The sequence below is a fragment of the Limanda limanda genome, chromosome 6 (genome assembly GCF_963576545.1).
Source record: "Limanda limanda chromosome 6, fLimLim1.1, whole genome shotgun sequence".
NCBI lineage: Eukaryota > Metazoa > Chordata > Actinopteri > Pleuronectiformes > Pleuronectidae > Limanda > Limanda limanda.
The window spans coordinates 16998083-17008826 of NC_083641.1; positions in this window are offsets into that span (position 1 = coordinate 16998083).

A 10744-nucleotide genomic window follows, 5' to 3' on the forward strand; every position below is an offset into this window, starting at 1 on the left:
AATTAGAGTGTTCTTGTCGTTGGCGCTGACACGTGAAGCTTCAAGGTAGATGCTGATCGGCCAAAATCCTCCATCATCCCTCACTGCATCGGATGGCGTTGATTTAATTCTTGGTTCTGAGGGAGAACATGACTCATGAAACATCTGTTTCGGATTCACGGAACATCTCCCCAGTACATTTAATTAATCCAACTCTTGGCCTGCTGGGGTTAGAGTAGAAATTACTGCTAATTCACAAGAGGGGAGAGGGTGGGTGCAGGCTTTTAATAAGGTTGCAGGGAGTCACATGGAGGTGAATCACAAAAACGCAGTTTTTCCTGTGAGTAAAGCAGTTGTTGTACTCCAAATATTCTGCAGTATTTCCTGTGGTTTGCACATACTGTATTTTCAGATGGTCCCATAAATGTTTTCAGTGTATGTGACCCAATTTCACTATATATACAGTGTTTGTCATATATATTCTGTCAACTGATTGCAAAGACATTCAAGATCCTGTGCCAGTCAGCAGCTCAAGTCATATTCACAATGGTTCATAAAGCTTGCACACTAATAACAGTGCTGGTCTTCAGCCTTAAGTGATCCCACTTTTTTCCAGAAATGAAGCGTGACAGCCGACACAAATATGCCCATGTACCGAGTTAGTATCATTTACTTGCTCAAGGCCTTTTCCGGCAATATAATAACAGGGTTGGCAGGAAACCTCTCAGGATACAATAGGTTCATATTTGTATTAGTTTGAACCATGCACGGCGAACTAATACAAGTGAACTGAGATTCACCATCGGCTCTGAGTGATTCTGAGTCTGTTAAAGCTCAGTGGGTAACTGAATTCAGGCTGTATGAGCCGACATGGAACAACATGGACTTGAAAGTATCGTCAAATGTAAACTGAGAGAAATATAATGCCAACCCAAGTCTTAGCGTTTGGCCGCTGAGTTTTTATTTCTACTTGTGTGGCTCTCTTCAGCTCTATGTTGCATTTTAGCTACATTTTTTATGTTTTGGGTCATTTTCCCCTCCCACAGCTTAGTTTTTCTCCTCGACAAGCAGCTGCTTATTTAGTGAAAAGTGTACACAACCAGCCCAGAACCAAATGACAGCCAGAACATTAGCAACCGGCTGACATAGTCCATCATATAGCAGCTAGCTCAGTCAGAAATTTACTTTAGGGGTTGTCAGAGGGCAAAAGGAGAGTTAATATTGGAGGTTTGTGGTTTCAAATTAACACCAATGTCCCTCTCTATCTGTAAGTCATCCATATTTACCAATCACAGTTCGCAATTTGTCTGCTTTACTTTACAGTTTGTTACTGTTGCAGAAACATGTTTATTGCAAGTTTAAGTAAAGTTTGTGTTCCTGGTTTGTGTTGATGCTGCAAGGGACAAACACCAATACATTAATGCTGAAGACCAGAGGATATTCTGGAGCTGCCATTATGAAAATGAAAAACCCAGAATATCATTATGTTAATAGTGGTAAGTATCAACATTACTCTGTTCCCTTTAACCCAATTCCACTCCAGCCTCATGCTATTACCCCCGACTGAGATTATAGGGGGAAGAATTTAAAGTACTCTACTTCATATTTTTTTTGCAGGCGTATTCTCCATATGTCCATCTGTCATTAGGCACGCTTTACTCCACTAACAGGCCTGCTAGTCATACGGATAAGAGGCCTGTGTAATTGCTGTGCAGCAACGCAATCATGGCACGGCTGCTGACGCACTGCCAACACACAATCAAGATGCCCGCTCCAGATTATCACGCTGTAAACAAACTGTCAGGGCCTCTCTTCTTCTGCTGGGATTAGCATTTCAAACTGTCAGCTGCCAGACTGGGCTCCCTGGTACTGAGGAGTTATGATTCATCCACAACACATATCCAGGCCAATCAGCTGTCCATCAGCTGATCATTGTGTTTGTATTTATCTCTATTAGTATAAACTGTATATGCTGTATATGCCTTTCCTGAGTCCACGTCATTCATTGCCGGTTCCCTGGTGCTCGGTTTTACTGGGAGAACTATTAATCTAAGTGCTTCTCCGAGAAGAGCAGTAAACCAGTGAGATGTCTGTTTTTGGATGGCTATAAATTGTAAATTGAGGTGGTAACTTTAAGGTTGTGTTTAATGACTCCCAGACTTCAGTTTCATGTGTGCAGAGTTTTAATTAAAATTAAGAAGCACAACACTGTAAGTAGTCTGTATAATGTAATTGCTCCTGTTTTAATACATACAAAAGTTACAAAATATGAAGGAATAACCAGAGGCACTGCAGGATTTTACAGAGTTTCCTGTTCAAAGTTCAAGTGAAACAAACCATAAAAGAGTCAATGGAACAAGCATAGAAACGCCTGCAAATAATTACAGTCATTTACCACTGCCTCTAGAAATGTGTATCTGACAAACAAAACGAACATGTTTTTTGTTCACAGAGCACGAATGACCTTTGCAAAAAGTTGAAAAACTCTATAGAGTACAGCTTCTTAAATGCCAACCGTAGACAATGCAGTAAAGAGCAAACACAAGCCGAGGCTGAAGGTTCAGGAGAAGCATTTACAACACGTAGAACAACAGAGCTAAAGTTCTTGTTGAGTTGATGCAGGGGTCTGGCCTTCATGAGGCAGCTGGAAAAGCAACAGTATTATCTAAAAGATGCTGGTATGCAGGAAATGGATACTTGAGCTGAGATAGCATCCTCAAGCACAACTCTTCAGATATCAGATCTTTAAATTCCTACTTAGGGCCAGTGTAGCATTTGACGGTTACACAGCTGAGACCTACAAGAGGACGAAAAGGAGGAATACGTGATATTATAATGGATGATGTGGTCATTGAAGAAACAGGACAAGATCAGTGATTGTATATAAAGATGGACGATTTGACAGCGCACTTAAAGTGAAGCAAAATCATCTTGTTCGCCTCCTGGTGGCTGGCTACAGTATAGGTCGCACACATTTTTTTGTTATTTCATCCATCACACCGAAGTTTATCCAATTGCTTGATTTTGGTTTAATTAGTTATTTGATGTTAATAAAACAGGGTGACACGTCATGATTGAAGGCTGAGACCGGCTTGTGATTGGTCGAGTTCTTGTTCATGACTTCATCTCCTGATCACTACTGCACAGATTGTGGCTCTGGATGATGTCATAGACTCAAGATGGCAGTGATCGTATTTAGATGTTTTGGCTTCGATTCTGGATAATGGGAAGAAATGGGTCATCCATCTATATATACAGTTTATGATTGTGACCTAAAGGAGAACAAAATGCATGGATTGACACTGATGAGTCACATTATAATGGGTGATGTAGTCATGGAATAACCAATAACACAATATGGAGAGAGATAAAAAGTACATTGTACAAAGTAATGTCTTACTCAAACAAATTCTCATATATATTTTTCCACAGAGCAGAGTTTGGAGGAGTATCACCTTTCTAGCACATAAACATGTCAGTACAAGTTTTAGAATATTTGTATACACCTATATATGCACTGTTTACAGGTGTTAAATGATGATTGTTTAACCAATTTTTTTAAATTAAACTTCTTTTATAAACTTCCACCAGTTCTGTCATGCAAAATTACCAAACAATATTATAGCATTGCACCGATTTGAGAAATTTCTAAAAAAGTAGCAACCCTTCTCTTTCTCACTAAAATGAGTTATTGTGTGGTGACAGCCCTTCACAGAAACATGAAGTTTAACCTCCTGTTTGTCAGAACGCAGCACAGGTGTCTCAGAGTCTCGTTGTGGAGCGTGTGAGGTCTTTCTACCTTGTAAAAAAAAGGGAGTAACTTTTAAAGAGACTTTTTGGTCGAGTTATTCTGTTAACTAGAATTTAGACATCAACAAGTACATTTGAAAGGAGGAGAGGACACAAAGCTAAATTGACGAGACACTGATTTGCAGTTGTGCAAGTGAAAGAAAGGAGAAACTATTTTGTTTTGGTGCCCAGATTTAGTCCATCTGTCACTGCTCTTTGTCTCCTCTGCCACAGAGTGTTTGGCTGCTGACACAAAAATGCAGGAGCAGAATTTAGGGTTTACTCTCTCCCCTGACCTCTGACTTCTTGCCATTCTTGTCAGGGATGTAACTGTCCTTAGTAAATCCTGCTTGTGTCCTCGAGGCCCAGTGGTCAAACAAGGAAGCGGGGATTCTTGTGAATGTGGGAGTCAGGGGAAGGGGGACATGCATGATGATTTAACTGTCTCCTTCCACAAGCAGGCGTCTGTGTGATGTGTTTGCTCACACTAAATAGGTCTGGACCGTGGAGTTGTCTGGTCAGCAGAGAAAAGACTGCAGCTGACTCATTCCCCTGAGCGATGCCAGAGTCCAATCCGTGGTTTCGACAGAAGATGAATGCAAAATGTGCAAAGAATCCAACAGCTTCCACATTGAGATCATTCAGACGAGTGTAAAAAAAACATCAACTGCTGGACGAGCTAGAAGTAGATAATGACAAACAGATTAATGGACAGTATGGTCATAAAAAACCCAGGTAGGGCTACAGTTGGAATTTATTCCACGACATGTGTTTTGCATTTTACCCAGTTTCCCATGAAACTAGGCCATGGCTCATCCACGGCTTCCTGCTGCAAGGCTTCAACTTTGGAGAGCCTGTTGACAGCGAGCGCACACACACTACACAAAAACACACACGCACACACACAAACACACACACTGCCCTTTTACCTCAACCCCTGGAAGAGCACACGCTGGGAGGAATTCTCCACACTGCGTTCTGGCGTGAGACAGCAGTGAGTAAGAGAAGGAGGAAAAACTGTTGAGGAAAGGAAGAAACAGAGAAGGACATTTTTCTGAGTTATGCACTAAAGTCTTAACGTCACCTGTAAATCTATATCTTTTAATGAGAGGTTTCCAGAACACACATGAAGCTGAGAGAGCTGTTTCCTACATGACGGTTTTCATTAGGGCTCTAAGCAGCAGCTCTATTCCCACAACTGTAGCGCAACCGCGGTCAAGTCAAAACAGGCTCGTAGCTCAGCACAAACATTTACGGGGCAATAACATTTCAGTTAGGACGAGATGTGTTTCCTCTCCTCTCTGGGCTGCTTATCAGTTTTGATCCAAATTCCTACAAATTTGACAGAATGATGTATATGCTGGATCAAATTACCTTTAGGGCCTCGTGCAACATTGGCATTTGTCAGACCACCAGTGTAGATCTGGGATCCATGATTAGGAGCTGGGGTGGTAGGGGGGGCGGGGGGGGGGGGGGGGGTAGCTGCAGTAATTCACAAAGATAATGTGCATCTGTGCAGAGGACAGTTCTCATGACGTTTAACAGCCTTTAAACGAGAATGCAGGGAGTAACAAAGTATTTCATGGTGAAGAGTTCATTAAATAAAATAAAGAAAACAAACTGAGGATAGATAAATGATCTCTGGAACATCTGCAGTAAAGAAATCTAACATGACACATAATGATAATTAAAGCAGCTACTGTGACTCAGAAGTTTCAGGTTGTTCACTAACCAGAAAGTGGGTTGTTTGATTTGGCTCCTTAGGGATGACACACCCCAAATTACACCTGATGACGGTGTCCCGGCCGTGGGAGTGACATTTGATCTAGAAAGTGCTACACAGTTTGAAATGAGTCAATGGCTTAACTGTGCTCTAATGTGCTGTGAGGTCAAACTGCATAAAAGTTTCGGAATCTGGGCCCCTGCTTGGATTTGTAGTTCTCTTGTTCCCACCCGGTGTCAGCTGGGATTGGCTTCACCTCTCCCTGCTGCGACCCTCAAAGGATAAGCGGTACAGATATTGGATGGATCTGTTCTTGTGAGTCTCTCGGTGTTATGAGACGGTAAATCATTGGAACACCCCTGTAACCGGCGGATCTTCACATCAAAGAACATCAAAGAACATAGGGTTTCCTCAGCAGATGGGCTGCTGCTGGTGGAGGTCAACCTTTATTTCTCCTATAAGCCGAAAGAAAATAGGATTTCAGTGGGTGCAACCAGAAACTGGTCTATCCAACATGATATAAGGACCTAATAAACAATACAATAAAATATGTTGGTTTAGAAGTCCAAATATGTTGATGTGTATATATTTGGATTGTCTACAATTACACTTTGGTTGGGGTTTATTATACAAGACAATATTGTCATAGAGGAGCAGTGTATCTTGTGCAAACACTCAGCTTAATAAGTAAATATAACTGACTGTAAATCAGCTTGATCATGTATGAGGCCGTGATCAAATGTCTCTGCAAAACTGCCACACCTTCAGTAGCATGCAAAGGTCTGATATCATAAAAAGAAATGGAACAACTGCTCATTAAGCCACCACTAGGTACCTTTGTAAGGGATACAGTATTTACTTTCACATCAACAAACCGGCCCATTGAAGTATAGTGACGCCCAGCCTCAAGGCAAAATGAATGACTCAATGGTTTTAAATAACAGTTATGTCAATTTAGAGTCGGCTCAATGAAAACATCTAACTGTCGACCAAGAGACAAGAAAGACTGGAAAGATTTTCAACTTGAGCCATTCATCTGTTGATGTTTGAACTGAAATGAAGATCTGCATCATGAACCATGTCAGTTTAAGGGAAGCTACACAAAATGAAGCCTAATGACAAAAATTCTGTGTTCAGGTCTCATAAACAAGCAAGACAGTAAGGCCTTGTGCACGCTAGAGGTTTTTTAACTCTTAACCGATTCTAAAAATGTTTGTGACCACAGACAGAGTGACAGAAACCAATTTTTTATTTTGTACTTGTCAGAGCACACACGAGACAATTTGGCCTGATCATCAGACCACACACTTGCCTTTTGTAGGAAATGATTTCACAGTGGCGAGAGACTTGAAATCTCGCAGAAACTCATGTGTTTCTTCTTCTTATGACAGTTGGCAATGGGAACCTTTAGGCGCATTACCGCCACCTTCTGAACTGCAGTGTGGAAAAGTTGTGTGATTAAACGTGAACTCCCATTGGCCATTGCAGGTTTCTTTCGAAGCAGATTATCATGATTTTTATAAATCATGATTATGTTTCTTGGTTATCCGTTCAGTAGTTTTTAAGTTATCCTTCAAACTAACAATAAGAGTAGAATGGCAATAATTGGAACAGACTGTTACTCTACCAAGGCCCAACATTCCCCATGCATAATTTTTTTTAAGAAATACGCCCTCATTTCGATGTTAAAGAAAGTGACCTCCCTGGCCAAGCTAATAATATAATATGTAGTGCACCTTGTCTAAACATGTCTGTAGAAACTCCCTTTATTTAAGTGTAGCGGAGCTTTAATCAGGGGCAGCTTACTGTCAACACACTGTGTCATGTTATGTGGAGAAGGTGATGGGTAATTCCTTTAATTCAAACAAGACACGCACTCATGTCATGTGTTACCTTACTTTCTCTCCTCTCAGCTGTGACAATAACATGTGGGCTACTGTTTTGTTTTTTATTTATTATAGAAGAATGGCACACAAAAGACTACAAGATTACAATGGAAAAAGCCATAAGACGATTAATACGTGAATAAACACTGAGATATATCACATTATATCTCAAACTAAATGAGTGACACTGAAGTTCAATACCTCCCATGCTGGATTTCTCAATTCCAAAACACACCTGAATAAAAAGGGTAGTAAAATGAATGTCTTTGGTGAGTCAGACTGTTATTACTGTGTCCTAATATGATTTCTACAGAACGGTGTAGGTGGTATTTGAAGTGTGAGATAAGGCAAGCAGGTGAGGCAATAACTGCTCTGGAGTAGCTAGTTGCCAAAAAAAAGGTAATAAAAGCAGTGAGGTGTAACTGGAAGAAAACCACCCATATCTGACATGACTCAAAGGGAAGCTGGGTGGGGGTGGGGGGTGCAGGCTGAGATAAGTAGCACCTTTGGGTGGTACATCATTAAATAACTAGTCGTATTTCAACACTTGTCGACTGTATTCGAGCCCTCAAGTCCAAAAGGTGGCAATAAAATGTGTTTCAATCAGGACGCTGGGCTGAGGAGCTGTTCACACCTGGAGGAGGGAGGGGCTGCACAGTAACTCATAAACATCGAGCAGTATCAGCATGAGTTGTCCAAATGAAGATTAAGTTTTACTGTTCTTCAGATATAAAATTTCACTCATGACGTGGTGTTAGCAACAGTGGCGGCTGGTGACACTTTTTTTGGGGGGGCGCACTTGGGCGGCGCGGTTTAAATAGCCCACCGCAATGAGAAAAAAAAAACTGAGGTTTTGATTAGAATATTAAAAAAAACATAGCTTTATTTCAATAACATACAGTGCTCAACACTATCCAACAACAATAATCTGTTACTAAAAAAGGTGCCCTGCTAGCGTTAGCTCCGGGACCGGACCTGCACCTCGGTGCACCTCCGTGCACTGGTTAGCAATAACCTCCCATTTACCCATATGAACACATCCTCCATTGATGAGAGGCATCAACTTTCTCAAAAATTAAGTATCTTTACCCCAGCCCAGGAGGTTAAGTTTTTTACTAATGTCCTTTTGTTTGTTTGTTGGTTGGTTTATATGCTAGTTTGCATGTGATACACATAACAACGCAACAGATTTCCATGAAACTTGGGGGAAGGAGGCAGAATGGGTCAGCAAATAACCCATTGAACTTTGGTGTGGATCCAGATCAGGGGCGGATCCAGGTTCATTCTAGTTTTTTTACTTTCTTTGACATTGTGGGTGGTTTTTTATTATTTCACAATTTCCCTCTTTGTTGTTTCATGGATCTTGATTAAAAATACCTGGCATAATTAGGGAACTACCATATTTAACTATTTGAAATTTGATGCAGCTTGACTGAAGGCTGTTGGACCTCCCTGGAGGTTTGTGCTTTACTGAGTGCCATTCTAGTGTTTGCGTGTAACATTCAAATGTTCATTAGTAGGAGTATGTGATAATCCTGCAATTACTAAGAAAAGAAAACCAAACAACACTTGTCAGGTTACTCAGTTGATTCAGTGTGAACAGATGATTCCTACATTTACACTCGCTGAGATGTGTTATGGTGTCGGCAGAATCCACTTAGTTGTGATGGTGATGTGTGTGTCTCACTATCTGTTGTGAGCATTTTAAAATGGATGAAAAGTGCTGGTGACGCAGGAGCCTCTGAGCTTTTATGATGACTGATCCATCTCCACCACAACCAGGGAAACTCAATCTGCTGATGTAGACTGTGTAATACAGTAAAAGCTGGTTAGGATTATCAAACTACTATTTCTGGTCATGATTATCTACAGTAATATAGTCATGTGATGCTTATACTAATATGCTTTGTACTATAATCACTATATTTAAACAGATCACTGTTTCATCTCCAGCTCAAGATAACCCTGAGCCACTGTATGAAGCTTATGGAAAATGGAGTGTATGCATATGGCAAAGCATATCATAAGTATATCAAAGCACTTAACCATTCATTTAACCATTCATGCAAACATTCAGACATCAACTATCAAACACAGGGGCAGTTAAGGCTTTAGTATCTTGCCCTAGGACACTTTGGAAAGCAGACTGTAGGAGCCAGGGATCGAACCACCAACCCTCTAGTGGCAACCCTCTCTACCCCCTGAGCCACACAAATGTATTTTTAACTTTTCTCCAACAAACCTTAGTCAGAATTTGTTGTTCTTTAATCTGATTTTATCACATGAAGTAATTTTGCCTCAACATGGACACACAGAAAGAAGATAGTGAAATGTGTGTTGTCCTATATAAGTACTCCCTCAGAGGAACAGACATACAAAGCACAGTTTGACAAGGATTGTGAGACATTAAAACGTTTTATTGGACACATTGTGTAACATCTTGAACAATATACATCCCTACGTGGCTTTATTTAATTAAAAACTGTTGAACGTAAGAGAATAGTCCTAGTATTGTGATGTTTAACCCGCTGTGTGTGAACAAAAAAAGGAAAGCTGTATTTTTCTTGGAAAAACACTCAGTGCACCATGTCAGTGAGAAAATGTATTGCTACAGTGAGGTGAAGACATCCCACTTTGGTGCATTTAAATTTTTCTACTGGACAAAAAACTGAAGGAAATAAAAAAATGATCACAGAGATCAAAATTTCGTTATTGCTGGTAGAATTTTCCTGAAACCTTGGTCCATGAGGCCAATTCTGCAGCTTTTGTGGATATTTTTTTTCACAAATGCACGATAAATCAATCTGGAATTAGGATTTGTTTTTAGAGAAACTAATCCTTCAAACTCTTGAGGCGCTATAGGAAGAGAGCACAACATAAACACCATAAATATGCAGAGAGGTCAGCAGGTCCCTCTCTTTTACGTCCAGTGCAAAAAAGCCTAAGTCAAAGTTCAAGATGTGCCACCTTGATGCCTAATTATAGTTCAGTGTGTAGCCGAGCAGTCTGCCTCTTTCCCCTCTTCCTCCTGCTCAGTGTGACATCTTCAGCACGCAGCCCAGAACGTCTTCATCAAGGCCTCACTCATGTTTTGTTAAAGTCTTTCCTGAACGGGATCACAAAAGTGGAGCCCTGTAACAGAACGTGAGCCTGGATTAGTTGGAGAGACACGACCCTGGGAGAGAAAACGGAAACTTAAAGTAGTTTTAAAAGAACACGAGAGAGCTGTGCCTAGATCAGCACAAACCATCAAGAATCATCCACCTCAGTGTTCGTATAAAACAAGCAAGGATTTGTTTGAATACGCCACAGAGCTGTGAGTGGGTATTGACTTCTCTCAGTAAAAAGTCAAAACTTACTCAGACTC